The following is a 16906-nucleotide window of genomic DNA, read 5'->3' on the forward strand; positions in this document are numbered from 1 at the left end:
TAGCTGAGAAATTTAGAATACACAAAAATTCAGGTTCAGAATAAAGCTATTATAAACCAAAAACAGTATTTAAACTGAAGCAATGTAATCTATAATTCTTAAAAATGAAAATGAATAAAATCATGTTCATATCTAAAAACAATTATTTAATACTTTAATTTTAATGGTTCAAAATATTTAAGATGTCAAGATATCAGTACTAATTAGAAAAAGCCCTTTTAAGATTGCAGGAATTGGCAAAATTTGAATACTGATTATAGGTTAGATATTAGTATTGTATCAATTTTAAATTTCCTGATTTTGGTAATTGTACTCAGATTATGTAATAGAATACTCTTCTTATTAGAAAATATACACTGAAATACTAGTGAAGTGTTTAGGCTTAAAGGGGTATGTATGATGGCTGCTACTTTCTCTTACTGGATCACAGGGAATATATATACATACGTGTGTATGTATGGTGTGTGTATGGGTGTGTGTGTGTGTGTGCGTGTGTGTGTATAGATATGTATATATGTGAAGAGAGAGATACAATGATAAAGCAAAAGTAAATGTTAGTAATTGTTGAATATGGATAACGGGTATATGAGAGATCTCTCTACCATTCTTTTAACGTTTATGTAAGTTTGAAATTATTTCAATACAAAAGTTAACGGAAGTCCTTTTGAGATAGAAAGTAGTAGTAAATGCAAAATATATTCATTGTTAAGTTAGTATTAGGTGACCAAAAGTAAAAGAAAACAAAATAAGTACAACCCAAGTGGAGCTCATTCTTCAATCAACAATAAATATCTCAGATAATTTTTTTTAATAATGAAATAATAAACAGGTATATTTATTAGGTTATGTGATTGCTTGAAAATTCTATGAACAAATAAATTTAAAGCTTCGTTAGGTTCTAACAGTTTCAGTAATTTTTATGGTCTTATTTCTAATATGGTATATTGCAAATTTATATAAATAAAATAGCCATAAGACAACAAATTTATTGAATACTTAACTCATTGTAGAAATTAGTTTGATCTCTGGATCCATGGGGACAGGCTGTATTCTAAATGGATAATTCTTTTTAACAGAATAATCTTGAAACAGAAAAACTAAACCAACTCGCAAAATTTTAAACCACTCAGGACATGGGGCATTCCACATAATCACCGACACCATGCCTGAACTGTCAGCAACCTCCAAACAGGTCTAGAAAAAAAGAGTAAAAGCATATACATATCTGTCACTTTTATGTATACAGATGGTATATAACATATTATCTGTGATCATTTAGGGTGATAGAAAATAACATTTAATTTTTAATTATTAATAATGATTCAGTTGTCAAATCTGCTAATATTGGTGATCTAAAGAAGAGACAGCCACCAGATCCATGGGAGTACTAAATGTGCTACTAAATTACTGTGTGAAGGAAGCTCTGAGGACACAGGCCAAATCTTATTTATATTTGATTCTTCCATAGTATTTAGCATGGTGCCTTAAAGAGATCCCACAACACATTTGTCAAATCAATGAGACAAATCGCATGTTACAAGTTTTACCTTAAAATTTTGACATCATTCTTGGTTATCTGAACTGTTAAATGGCTTTGATATTCATATTTGAGAACTTTAGATAAACATATAATTGAGTGGGCACAATGCCATCAATACCCTGGTTACATTAATTTATTTATAGCAATACACAAGGCTGGTACATAAGACATGGAAATAATTTCTGAGACACTATTTGAGAAATAATGCTATCAGAAAGGGGAATGTTAGAACAAATGTGCATTATTGCTGACTCTGAGTATAGTTAAAATACAGAAATCTGTTGAGGTAGAAAGTATCTGATGGAGTTTTTCTCGGTATTAAAATACAGTGACAACTTCAGCTCTGCCTAAAAGGCAATCATTAATGTGGTTTCTAATCCTTAATTTCTTCTTAAATAATGATGTTATTTTCTCAGACCCTTTCTCTTAATGATGAATATACATTTTGGGCAATTCATTCCTTTATTCATTAAACATTTACTGGTTCTCTACTCCAGACATTATGTTAGGCACTGGAATGAAGAGATGAATCAAACGTCATTCCTAATAATAATGACTAAAATATATATAGGACTTATGTGCCTGGAACATAGGTAAATTCTTTACTTATATTAACTACTTCAATCCTCACATCAACCCTGTAAGGTAAGTACAATTAGTATCCATATTTTATAGATGAGTAAACTGAGGCTTTAAAAGGATAAATTTCCCTATATCAAAAGCTAAGAAATGGTAAACAGAGCCAAAACCTGAATTCAGTTCATATGACTAGAGGAAGTGCACTCTTAAGCACTATAAAATACTTCTTCCCTACAGTCAGAGAGCTCACAGTAGAGTAAGGTTAGCAAATCTATTAACAGATATGTATAACTGGGTTATACATGCTCTATAATGGGGTCCTGAGTAGCATGTAGTTGATTCTCCTTAGTGACTAGGCATATGGGTATACATGGAAAGATTTAAATCAGAGGTAGGCACTGAACTGAATCTTAAAGATGGCTTTGCCAATCTGATGATAATTGAAAGGAAGAGCATTCTAGGCAGAAGAAGTAACATAAGTAGAGGTATGAAAAGTAGAAAACAATTGATTACCATTAGAAAATTCCAGGTAGGGCACTTTGGTTATTATGGGGCATAGAAAGCTCAGGAAGAGATGAAACTGGAGAGGCAAGCAGGGAAAAAATGATGAAGACACAAAGAGACAGGAAGGCAACAAGTAAGTGGAGTTTAAAAATTAGGGAAGAAAGTATTGCAACAGTGAGAAGGCAAACAAATATCAAGGAATGACTGAATAATTTATGATATCATGTGCTAAAACTTTATAACTGTAAAGTTATGAATGATGAATTTTTAGTGATAAGAGCAAATATTTAAGAAAATGTAAAATAATACAAAACTGTATTCAGAATATAGTTCCCATTTTTTAAGAGAACATCATTCTCAGCAAACTGACAGAATAACAGAAAATGAAATACTGCATGTTCTCACTCATGGGTGGGTGTTGAACAATGAGAACACATGGACACAGGGAGGGGAGCACTACACACTGGGGCCTGTTGGCTGGAATAGGGGAGAAACAGTGGGGGATAGGGAGTTGGGGAGAGATAGCATGGGGAGAAATGCCAGATATAGGTAAAGGGGAGGAAGGCAGAAAATCACACTGCCACGTGTGTACCTATGCAACTATCTTGCATGTTCTTCACATGTATCCCAAAACCTAAAATGTAATTTAAAAAAATAAATAATAAAATAAAAAAAGAAAAATTACTGTAATATATAACATATATAGTTACATAAAATATATGATACCTGTACCTATGTACATATATGTTATATTTATGATATAAATATAATAGATATGTATATGTAAATCTAGTTTATGCTTATATATGTGTATATAAGTGATGTACACACACACAAGAAAGGGAATAAAACACACCATGTTAACAGTGGCTCTCTCTGAGTAGTAAGATCTTCAAATAGCTTTCTACATTTTCCAAATTCCCTATAAGAAGCATGTATACTTTTGTAATGAAAGTTTAATGAAATATGTAAAATAGTTCTTGATATCATGGGAAAATACAGTATAATATTAAGAAAGAAAAAACAGAACACAAACATATCAAGGAAGTAGAGCTCACGAGCATTATGCAGTGTGGAGTCAAAACAATAGAAAAGTATCACACAGATTTCACAGTTAGAGTTACTAGTGAATGATAAGCTAAGGAAAAAAGCCAAAGTAATTGTGTTGAGAAATGGGAGGTAAGAAAGTAAAAACACCTAGTGTAGACTACTTCTTCAAGAAGCTTATCTGAAGAGAAAGAGATTGGGAATAAAAGAGTCATAAGACCAAGGCAGATTATTTTACTTTCTCTTTTAAATGGGAGGCTAGAGTATGTTTATATGGTGGTGCATAAAGCATAGCTGAGAAGAAAAAGTTTTAGGAAAATAAAAAGTTGGGAAGAAGACCACCTAGATCAGGAAAATAAAGGGCACCAATACAGAAATAATTTTGTATGTACAATAAATTATGCAGAGAAATACATATATTTATGTACATTTTAAAATTACATTGAAGTGACTTACGCTATTTAAACGAACAGGTTATCATACTATTAAGTGTGTAAGTTATAATTTATAACCTTAAATTCACATAGGATATCTTATCATTACTTGTACTTGATATGGTTCAGTCATCTTTTTATCAGGTTTCCCATAGTCTCACCATTTTGATTTATGTATGATCCTCATAAGCAATGCAGGAAAATTTCTTCTGTTAGCTCAGGTCATTTCAAGGTGAGAAAGGGAAATTATTTTGGTATCTAGAATGTAAAAAAGAGAAAAGAAATTCTGTTTTACTTGTAATGATACCTTCAAAGATCTATTTTAATAGTTAAAAATAGTAGCCAAATTATACCTAAAGCGAATCCTTCTTGCCAGCTAAACCCTGCCAGCTAAGTCTATATACATTTCTCACATAAACTACATTTGATCCCTAATATTAACAGCTGAAATATGTATAAGGCTTACCATGTGCCTGGAACATAGGTAAACCTATATTAACTAACACATTGTTCCATCTAGAATGCCTTCCATCTTACCAAATCATTTAATAATTTCCTGGAAAACCTGGATCTAAACTCACCTCCCATAAGATATTTTGTGAAAAAACAGACCTCAATGTCATGGAATGTTATTCCCATTACTAAGCACTTATATATTTAATTTATAGAATTAAGCCAAGCACGGTGGCTTACGCCTATAATTTCAGCACTTTGGGAGGCTGAGACCGGTGGCTTGCTTGAGCTCAGAAGTTCAAGATCAGTCTGGGCAACATGATGAAACCCCCTGTTTCTCCAAAAAGAGAAAAGTAGCTGGGTGTGGTGCATGTGCCTATAGCTCCAGCTACTCTAGAGGCTGAAGTGGGGTGATCACCTGAGTCCAGGCATCTGAGCTCACTGCAGCAAGGCTGAAGTAAACTGTGCTCATTCCACTTCAGCCAGGCTACAACGAGCCATGATCACACCACTGCATTTCAACCTGAGCGATTGAGAGCCTGTCTCAAAATCTATATCTGTATATATTTGTTTTATTACACTTTTTTGTATTGCCTCCACCTCAGTTTCATATGTATAAATTCCATCTCCCCAAAATATACCAGACATGAGCCTGTATCAGGACCTTTACACTTGTTGTCTTCCCCTTAGATATGCAAGTGACTTTCTCACTCCCCTCCAAGTTTTGCTCAAAGGTCACCTTCTCAGTGATATTATCCCTAACTATCCTATTAAAAGCTGACCCCTTTACTTATCCTCCATTTCACTTTATTTTTCTAGATAGCACTTACTATTTTCTCATATGCCATATGATCTACTGAGAAACATTTTAATCTGCAAGCTCACTGACAAGTTGAAAAACTTCTTTAAACGTATTTATCAATTTAAATAATTAATTTGTAATCCCGATGTAGTCTTCCTTGGATTAAGAGACGATCCATCTGCAACTGTCTCCACATTTTTCTTTCTCACAGCCCACAGTCTCAACTATTAAGACTTGAATTTGCATTATTACCAATATTTATTTTGCTAAGGCTCCCTTCATTTCTATCTTTCTTAACATAATGTTTTACCTAGTCAACGCTTTTGACAAGAAAATCACACTTGTAATTTCTTTTTAATAAGGATTTAAGTGGTATTATATAATTATGCCCATAACACAAAAAACACACACAATTTTTCTCTGTAACTTTTCTTTCAGATTCTCCCAATAAATTACTAGCCCAGAATCACAGATCCTAACATTCGATCTGATATAGTTTAGTGATTTTATTTTAATGTCAGATGAATCTCAGATGAGCTTTGAATTGTCTTGATCAATGGAGTACTCTTGATAAACGAAGGCACGTACAGCTCCTTTATTGTCTGAAGTAAATTCAAGAGCTACATAGTTTGTAAAACTAGAGTTCTAAAAGCCTCTGTTTCTGTTATAATAAGGTGCAGAGAGTTAGGTGTAATCAGATGTCTTTCTGGTTAACATTTTTCCCAGTTTAGGTCTTTAACTTACAAACTTCAGAGAATACATATTTTATCTCTCAAATCCAAAAAAGAATTAGAGGCTGTCTATAGACAAAAAAGAATTTGTGTAAATTTATAAAAATAAGCATGTTCATTATCAAAAAAGAAATAATGAAAATAAATAAACTGGATATTCAATATGCAATAGAACAGTGATTCTCAAAACGTTTCGGTCTCAGAATCCCTATACATTCTTTAAAATTATTAAAGATCTTCAATAGCTTTTTTCTTTTGTTGAGTTGGAGTATCAATCTGTTTCTCAGGTGGAAGTGCAGTGGTGTGATCTTGACTCACTGCAACCTCCACTTCCTGGATTCAAGCAATTCAGTCTCCCAAGTAGCTGAGACTACAGACGTGCACCACTATGCTAGGCTAATTTTTGTATTTTTTAGTAGAGATGGGGTTTTACCATGGTGGCCAGGTTGGTCTCCAACTCCTGACCTCAAGTGATCTGCCTGCCTCAGTCTTTCAAAGTGTTGAGATTACAGGTGTGAGCCACTGCTCCCAGCCTGAAGAGCATTTTACTGCACTATAAAGCAAACTAAGAACTTTTTAAAATTATCAGTTCATTAAAAATAGCAATAATAAACTAATACGTATAATTACAAGTAACATTTTTTTTGGTAAAAATGTAAAAATGACAGTATTTTCCAAAATTAAAAAATAATGTAGTGAGAAGTGTGGTATTGTTTTACATTTTTGCAAACTTTGTTAGTACCTACCTTAATAGATGAAATTGGATTCCATCCAATTTTGCAGGTGGATACTCATATCTTCTTTGATATTTAGTTGGCTTTGGTGTAACATGTCATTTAGCCTCTGGAAAACTACACAGTACACTTGTGAGAGAATAAGGGTGAAAAAAGGTGAGTAAAGCCTTAGTATTGTGAAAATAGCTTTGACCTCATGGATCTTTTGAATATGTCTTGGGGCACCACTAGAGGTCCCTGGACCATACTTAAAAATTATAGCAGAAGAGTAAATTTTAAAAATGAAGAAGGAATGAATATTAAAGCTAAAAATAATGAATCAGAAAACACTCTACCACAATTAAAAAAAACCCAACAGCACTGATAAATTCAATTCTCTGGAAAAATTAATGAAAAGTTAAATCTTTCACAAGTCTAATCATAAAAAAGAAAACAAAAATGTAATACTCAGAATGTAAACAACTATACACACAAAGAAAAATTATTTAAAAATTATTATATATGATTTTATATCAGTAAATTTTAAATATCAGTGACATAGTTAATCTCTTAGAAAAATATGAATTACCAGTATTGCCATAAGAAGCAAAAGAAAACTAAACTATGTTTTCACTCATGGAAGAAAATGAAAAAAGTTCACTAGGAGAGGCCTCAAGATGGCGCTGTGAGAACAACCCAGGATTGGAACTCTTGTTGAATCCACAAACAGGTGAGTCGGAGTTGCATTTCCAGACTGATCTTTGTTGCCCACAGAACGGAGAAACTCCCAAGTATAAAAAAGACACAGGACGCCAGGCAGTAAGTCTGCCTGGAGAAGCCGGCAGCCAGGGCGGTTGTGGCCGGCCCTACCCAGCAATCCCCACAGGGCGCGCTTGTCTGGGTGCCCTGTTGAACCGGCAACCTGAGACTTGAGAGGGCTGGACTTGAGACTGAACGAGACTTGGACAGTAGGCCAGCCCAGGGGATTGCAGGGACAGAGCGTTTGGGGTACCCAGTAGGATGAACAAAACCGCGATTTCAAACTATCCCGAGCAGATGGTCCGAGACTCTCTGTGGGGGAGGGGCGTCCACCACTACCGAGGCAACCCGCCCCAACTGAGATACACGCCCACGGCTGACGCAGCCAGCCATTGCCGAGGCAACCCGTCCCTACTGAGATACACGCCCACTGCAGACGCAGCCTCCCATTACCGAGGCAACCCGTCCCTACTGAGATACACACCCACTGCTGACGCAGCCTGCCGCTGCCGAGGCAACACTCTACAACGAAGAGACTCCACCGCAGGGTGTGGCGGAGACCACAGCAGAGCCTGCAGGAACAGGGCGAATCACACAACAGCAGGGCGGAGACTAGGCAGGCAAACAGTGGCTAGTCTGCCTCCTAGCTGGGCAGGACACCTCAACGGACATCGAAAAATAAAGCCGAACCCCCGAACACAGAGCATTTGAGAAAAAAAGAGTTTTTTAAATGAGCTCTGTTGCAGCAGAATCAAACATAGCAGCCTAACAGCCCTGAATGAACAACAGAGCTCACAGCTCAGAAATAGAGCTCCTAAAAAGAACAGACTGTCTCCTCAAGCAGCTCCCTGACCCCTCTATATCCAAAAGACTGACATTAGGCAGGCATCATCCTGGGACAAAGATAGCAGAAAAAGAAACGGGTAGCATCCTTCACTGTGCCACAGCTGCTAGAGGTGTACCCCAGACAAGCAGGGCCTGGGGTGGACCTCAGCAGACGTACAGCGAAGGGGCTAGGCTGGTAGAAGGAAAACCAAGTAACAGAAATACTTCATCATCAACAATCTGGGTGTCCACTCAGAGACCCAATCGAAAAGTCAGCAACTACGCAGACGACAAGCGGATAAACCCACAAAGATGGGAAGAAACCAGCGAGAAAAGGAGGAAAACACCCAAAACCAGAACACCTTGCCTCCTAGAAAGGACCAAAACTCCTCACCAGCAAGGGAACAAAGCTGGACGGAGAATGACTGTGACGAAATGACGGAATTAGACTTCAGAAGGTGGATAATGAGAAATTTTGTGAGCAAAAAGAACACATATTAAATCAATGCAAAGAAACTAAGGAACTTAAAAAAAGACATGAGAAAATGATAACAAGAATGGATACCTTAGAGAGGAATATGAATGAATTAAAGGAGCTGAAAAACACAATAGGAGAACTTCGCGAAGCATGCACAAGTTTCAATAGCCGAACTGACTAAGCAGAAGAAAGAATATCTGAAGTCGAAGACCAAGAATATCTGAAGTCGAAGACCAACTCAATGAAATTAAATGAGAAACCAAGATTAGAGAAAACAGCGCAAAAAGGAATGAACAAAATCTCCAAGAAATGTGGGACTATGTGAACAGACCTAACCTACGTTTGATAGGTGTACCAGAAGGGGACGAAAAGAATGAATCCAAGCTGGAAAATACTCTTCAGGACATCATCCAGGAAAACTTCCCCCTCCTAGCAAGACAGGCCAACACTCAAATGCAGGAAATACAGAGAACACCACAAAGATATTCTGCAAGAAGAGCAACGCCAAGGCACATAATCGTCAGATTCAACAAGGTGGAAATAAAGGAGAAAACACTAAGGGCAGCCAGAGAGAAAGGTCGAGTTACCCACAAAGGGAAGCCCATCAGACTCACAGCAGATCTCTCAGCAGAAACACTACAAGCCAGAAGAGAGTGGGGGCCAATATTCAACATTCTTAAAGAAAAGAACTTTCAACCCAGAATTTCATATCCAGCCAAACTGAGCTTCAGAAGTGAAGGAAGAATAAAATCCTTTGCGAACAAGCAAGTACTCAGAGATTTTGTCACCACCAGGCCTGCTTTACAAGAGCTCCTAAAAGAGGCACTACACATAGAAAGGAACAACCAGTACCAGCCATTCAAAAATCACACTGAATGCTAAAGAGCATCAACATAATGAAGAATCTACAACAACTAACAGGCAAAACAGCCACTTAGCATCAAAATGGCAGGATCAAATTCACACATAACAATATTAACCTTACATGCAAATGGACTAAATGCACCAATGAAAAGACACAGACTGGAAAATTGGATAAAAATCCAAAACACATCAGTGTGCTGTACCCAGGAAACCCATCTCACATGCAAGGATACACAAAGGCTCAAAATAAAGGGATGGAGGAAGATTTACCAAGCAAATGGAGAGCAAAAAAAAGCAGGAGTTGCAATTCTCATCTCTGATAAAATAGACTTTAAAGCAACAAAGATCAAAAGAGACAAAGAAGGCCATTACATAATGGTAAAAGTATTGATAAAACAAGAAGAGCTAACGATCCTAAACATATATAGACCCAATGCAGGAGCACCCAGATACATAAGGCAAGTTCTTAATGACTTACAAAGAGACTTAGACTCCCACACAATAATAGTGGGAGACTTTAACACTCCACTGTCAATATTAGACAGATCAACCAGACAGAAAATCAACAAGGATATCCAGGGCTTGAACTCAGACCTGGAGAGGGCAAACCTGATAGACATTTACAGAACTCTCCACCCCAAATCCACAGAATACACATTCTTCTCAGCACCACATCACACCTACTCTAAAGTTGACCACATAATTGGAAGTAAAGCACTGCTCAACAAATGCAAAACAACTGAAATCATAACAAACAGCCTCTCAGACCATAGTGCAATCAAGTTAGAACTCAGAATACAGAAACCGACTCAGAACCGCACAGCTTCATGGAAACTGAACAACTGGCTCTTGAATGTTTACTGGGTAAACAATGAAATGAAGTCAGAAATAAAGAAGTTCTTTGAAACCAATGAGAACGAAGACACAACATGCCAGAACCTCTGGGACACATTTAAAGCAGTCTCTAGAGGAAAGTATATAGCAATAAGAGCCCATATGAGGAGAATGGAGAGTTCCAAAATTGACACCCTATCATCAAAATTGAAAGAGCTAGAGGAGCAAGATCAAAAAAACTCAAAACACAGCAGAAGACAAGAAATAACTAAGATCAGAGCTGAACTGAAGGAGCTTGAGACACGAAAAATTCTTCAAAAAATCAATAAATCCAAGAGCTGGTTTTTTGAAAAGATCAACAAAATAGACAGACCACTAGCCAGATTGATTAAAAAGAAAAGAGAGAACAACCAAATAGATGCAATAAAAAATGATAAAGGGGAAATCACCACAGATTCCACAGAAATTCAAACCATCATCAGAGAATATTACAAACCACTCTATGCACATAAACTAGTAAACCTGGAATAAATGGATAAATTCCTGGACTCCTGCATCCTCCCAAGCCTAAACCAGGAGGAAGCTGAAACTATGAATAGACCAATACCAAGGGCAGAAGTCGAGGCAGCAATTAAGAGCCCACCACACAAAAAAAGCCCAGGTCCAGACGGGTTCACAGCCGAATTCTACCAGACACACAAAGAGGAGCTGGTACCATTCCTTTTAAAACTATTTCAAACAATCCAAAAAGAGGGAATACTTCCCAAATCGTTTTAAGAGACCAACATCATCCTGATACCAAAACCCGGGAGACCCCAACTAGAAAAGAAAACTTCAGGCCAATATCCATGATGAACATAGATGCAAAAATCTTCAATAAAATATTGGCAAGCCGAATGCAACAGCAAATCAAAAAACTTATTCACCATGATCAAGTAGGATTCATCCCGGTGATGCAAGGCTGGTTCAACATACACAAGTCTATCAACGTAATTCACCACATAAACAGAACCAAAAACAAAAAACACATGATTATCTCATTCGACGCAGAGAAGGCATTTGACAAAATTCAACAGCCCTTTATGCTAAAAACCGTCAATAAACTCGGTATCGATGGAACGTATCTCAAAGTAATAAAAGCTATTTATGACAAACCAACAGCCAATATCATACTGAATGAGCCAAAACTGGAAGCATTCCCTTTGAAATCTGGCACTAGACAAGGATGCCCTCTTTCACCACTCCTATTCAATATAGTTCTGGAAGTTCTAGCCAGAGCAATCAGGCAAGAAAAAGAAATAAAGGGTATTCAAATAGGAAAGGTGGAAGCCAAATTGTCTCTATTTGCAGACGACATGATAGTATACCTAGAAGACCCCATCACCTCAGCCCAAAAACTCCTGAAACTGATAAACAACTTCAGCAAAGTCTCAGGATATAAAATCAATGTGCAAAAATCACAAGCATTCGTCTACACCAATAACAGACTTAAAGAAAGCCAAACCAAGAACAAACTGCTATTCACAATTGCTACAAAAAGAATAAAATACCTTGGAATACAACTCACAAGGAACGTAAGGGACCTATTCAAGGAGAACTACAAACCACTGTTCAACGAAATCAGAGAGGACACAAACAGATGGAGAAACATTCCATGTTCATGGTTAGGAAGAATTAATATCGTGAAAATGGCTATACTGCCCAAAGTAATTTACAGAATCAACGCTATCCCCATCAAGCTACCATCAACTTTCTTCACGGAACTGGAAAATACCACCATGAACTTCATATGGAACCAAAAGAGAGCCCGCATAGCCAAGTCAATTCTAAGCAAAAAGAACACAGCGGGGGGCATCACACTACTGGCTTTCAAACTATACTACAAGGCTACAGTAATCAAAACAGCATGGTACTGGTACCAAAACAGAGATATAGACCAATGGAACAAAACAGAGGCACCGGAGGCAACACAACATATCTACAACTATACAATCTTTGATAAACCTGACAAAAACAAGCAAGGGGGAAAGGATTCCCTGTTTAACAAATGGTGTTGGGAAAACTGGCTAGCCATGTGCAGAAAGCAGAAACTGGACCCCTTCCTGACACCTTACACTAAAATTAACTCCAGATGGATTAAAGACTGAAACATAAGACCTGGCACCATAAAAACCCTAGAAGGAAATCTAGGCAAAACTATCCAGGACATAGGAGTAGGCAAGGACTTCATGAACAAAACACCAAAAGCATTGGCAACAAAAACCAAAATAGACAAATGGGACCTAAGGAAACTCCACAGCTTTGGCACGGCAAAAGAAACAGTCACTAGAGTGGATCGGCAACCAACAGAGTGGGAAAAAATTTTTGCAGTTTACCCATCTGACAAAGGGCTGATATCCAGAGTTTACAAAGAACTGAAACGGATTTACAGGAAAATAACAAACAAGCCCATTCAAAAGTGGGCAAAGGATATGAACAGACACTTTACGAAAGAAGACATATATGAGGCCAACAATCATATGAAAAAATGCTCATCGTCACTGGTCATCAGAGAGATGCAAATCAAAACCACATTGAGATACCATCTCACGCCAGTTAGAATGGCGATCATTAAGAAATCTGGAGACAACAGATGCTGGAGAGGATGTGGAGAAAAAGGAACACTTCTACACTGTTGGTGGGAGTGTAAATTAGTTCAACCATTGTGGAAGACAGTGTGGCGATTCCTCAAGGCCTTAGAAATAGAAATTCCATTTGACCCAGCAATCCCATTACTGGGTATATATCCAAAAGACTATAAATCGTTCTACTATAAGGACACATGTACACGAATGTTCATTGCAGCACTGTTTACAATAGCAAAGACCTAGAATCAACCCAAATGCCCATTGATAATAGACTGGATTGGAAAAATGTGGCACATATACACCATGGAATATCATGCAGCAATCAGAAATGATGAGTTCGTGTCGTTTGTAGGGACATGGATGAATCTGGAGAACGTCATCCTCAGCAAACTGACACAAGAACAGAAAATGAAACACCGCATATTCTCACTCATAGGTGGGTGATGAAAAATGAGAACACATGGACACAGAAAGGGGAGTACTAAACACTGGGGTCTATTGGGGGGAAAAGGGAGGGCCAGTGGGAGGGGGATATGGGGAGGGATAGCCTGGAAAGAAATGCCAAATGTGGGTGAAGGGGAGAAGGAAAGAAAAGCACACTGCCATGTGTGTTCCTACGCAACTGTCTTGCATGCTCTGCTCATGTACCCCAAAACCTAAAATCCAATCAAAAATTAAAATAAATAAATAAATAAATAAAAAGAATCCACATTGTAATACTTTGTAAAATGTGTTTACTTTTTTATCATTGGAAAATTAATTACTTACTATGTACAAATTTCTAAAATACTTCACTGCAGTAAATAGTATATAGTATGAATTATTGTTTTCTTTAACATATAATAAACATGGGTGAAACTATTCATATGAATTCAGATCTTTTGGCTTCAATTGCCGTTCTACTTTATTAGCACTTCCCTAACTCCATAAAATGTATAATTTGAATTTTTGTTTAATCCAGAATTTATTGAAAATGTTTTTTTAATGTGATAATGTTACTATTGCAGTTGAGGACATTTTCAATAAATATCTTAAACTTGAGGTCCTGAGTATTTCTTTTGTACTAGATAACAGATTTCTCTGGCACAACTCCATTACTTGTGATAACATTTATGGAATCTGCAAATGTCAGGACACCATTTCAACAATGTACCCAGTTGTTCATATCAAATATATTGTTAGCTATGAAACAAACCAAATATAAATGTTGAATATATAGCACAAATAAACAGAATCTTCACAGAAAACAACAATAACTAATTTTCTACAATATGTCACCTATTCATTAGTTCTTCAGTAATACCATTTATGCTATTTCAAGTACAAGAGGTTCTTTAACTAGGTTCTAAAAGCCATAAACAATGATGCATAAAGTCAGATTTATTTTTAGAAACTTTTGATGCTTCTTTTGCTGTGCATCTTACTGTGAATATAGGGAGATGAAGACAAATGTACATTTAAGTCAATAGTGGGCACATGCGTTTTGCTCATATTGTTTTTTGCTTATATGGATGTTGTAAATAACAAGATACAATCATGAAGTTTGATAAACTCATCTGTACCTTGTGAACTTTAGTCCACTTAGTTTAAAACTTGATTCAGTCACTATTTATTGGTTTAAAAAATGATTTTAAAAGCTGCAAACAAAACTTTATTACACATTTCTGAATCAGGGAGTGGTAAACTGTGATAGTTTCCCTTTACCACAGACTGTTTTGTGAAGGAAATTCTGCATAATATAAAATAAATAAGAGTTTCCAAACTGTTTTTTAAAAAGCTTGAAATTTTTTCTACAATTAACCTTCTCTCTAGAGTCGCCTTTAATCAGGGCTTGGTCCCTGTGTCATCTTTTTAAGGTTTAGTTTCTGGAAAATTTTCAGCAAACCTCTCCCATGCTTTGTCCAAGTTTGTTTTTGCTTTGAAGAAGGCAAACATCTTCAGCTGAAGTTGGATGCCTGTCCCCAAGCTGTGCCTCTTGAAGCTAAAGCTGATTGAAGTTCCCATCCTTCCCCAGGCCATCTTTTTTCCAAACAATCTACTTCAACATTTTCTGACCTTTGTTGCTGTCAGTAATTTCAGAATAAACAGATGCAGGAGAGTCATCTCTTGGGAACGTTTCTTCACTTCTGATCTACTCCCTACGTTTTCCAGCTCCATCTGTATATTTTAGATGGTTCAATGTCTATTCATCCATCTCAAAATATGTATTTTGAGAACCATATTTTACTTGTACTTTCTTTAATTATTTTCTTATTTCCAACTCTTTTTTCTCCTTACTTTGTGTTGAACCAATAAGCAATTTGTTTTTCTTATCAAAACAAAGGTGAGCTCTAACCTGCTGCAGTTCACAGCCATCACAGCTATCACTGCCAGGGCGAATGTGAAAGGGTAACACAGGCTCTCCAAGTTTTACTTCCTGTCTATGCTCAAGGACACAAAGGTCGCACTTAATTTTGAGCTAAACAATTTCCATTAACAATTGTTCAATTTTGACTGCCGTGATCTACAAGGACATAACATGTAAGTCATGGTTAAAGTAAATTTCTGAATAAAACTTACTGACACCAACTTCAGGGATTCAAAGAGTATGCTTCAGATTATTTTCTCATCTAATTATACCACAGATTTTACAACGGTAATGATAAAAAGTGATCCTGTCTGCAAACAGGTGATCTAGTGGCAATTACTCTAATACACAGAGGCCAATTTTTTTTTCATTTACCTCCTCAGTATCTTCTGCAGTGACATAGCCTTTACTGATAATGTGAAGAGGGACGATGCTATGGCCATAAAGGATGCCTGTGGAGCCAGAACGATGGGAGTGCATGCGGTGAAAGGTAGTCTTGCCCAGGCTGGCTACTGTGGTCCTCTTCAGGATGCCCTGGCACATATTTTCTGGAACCAAACGGGGCTGTGGACAATGATCAAGGGGACACCTTATGTCCTATCTGTGTGACCTGAAAACTGAAAAAAATCCTTGGAAAGATTACATCTTCCCCAGCTATAGGAACAGTGGGAGGAGCGTCAGAGTAGTCAAGGGGCCTGAAGCACTCTGCTGTTCTTAGGTTAAGCCAGAAACAGTGGCCAAGAGGGTTGTAAAGAAAGCTTACCTGTGGCTGGATATTACGTACTGATTACTCTTATTTTTATTCCATATTTATTGAGCTATGATTTGCATATTGAAAGTGTATATATTTAGGGTGTACAATAGAGTGCTTAGATGTGTATACATCTTTAAATTATCTCAATAAAGCTAGTAAACATATCTATGCCTTCGCACAGTTGCTTTATACTTTTCTATGTATGTGGTGAGAGAACATAAGATCAATTTTTGTAACAAGTCTGAAGTACAATTATTATTAACTATAGTCACTATTCTGCACATTACACCTCCAGCAGTTTTTAAATTATATAACTGAAGATGTGCACCCTTTGATGAATATCTCCCCAGGTTTCCCCACGCCCTAGCCCATGGAAACTACCTTTGTAGTCTATCTCTTTTCTTTCTTTTTTTTTAGGATTCCACACACAAATGAGATTGTGCAGTATTTTTCTTTCTTCATTTCACTTATTTCACTTAGCATAATCTCTTCAAGGTTTATAAATATTGTTGTAAATAAGACTTTCAATATTAAAGGTGAAATTATCTTTCTCACATGGTTTATTAATTTATTTGTATTAGAGGAGTGCAGATGCCCTTACCGATACTAATTTCA

At 36.7% G+C, this 16906-nt stretch overlaps 1 long non-coding RNA gene across 1 annotated transcript; it reads right to left on the reverse strand.

Annotated features, from left to right (window-relative positions):
- Positions 1-256: 256 nt before the first annotated feature.
- Positions 257-7011, reverse strand: LOC128930820 (uncharacterized). Its single transcript, XR_008479135.2, has 3 exons — positions 6837-7011; positions 4266-4362; positions 257-1194 (listed from the first exon to the last, which is right to left on the reverse strand). It is a non-coding gene; the product is annotated as an uncharacterized LOC128930820 (long non-coding RNA).
- Positions 7012-16906: the final 9895 nt, after the last annotated feature.

Source organism: Callithrix jacchus, chromosome 17 (genome assembly GCF_049354715.1).
Source record: "Callithrix jacchus isolate 240 chromosome 17, calJac240_pri, whole genome shotgun sequence".
NCBI lineage: Eukaryota > Metazoa > Chordata > Mammalia > Primates > Cebidae > Callithrix > Callithrix jacchus.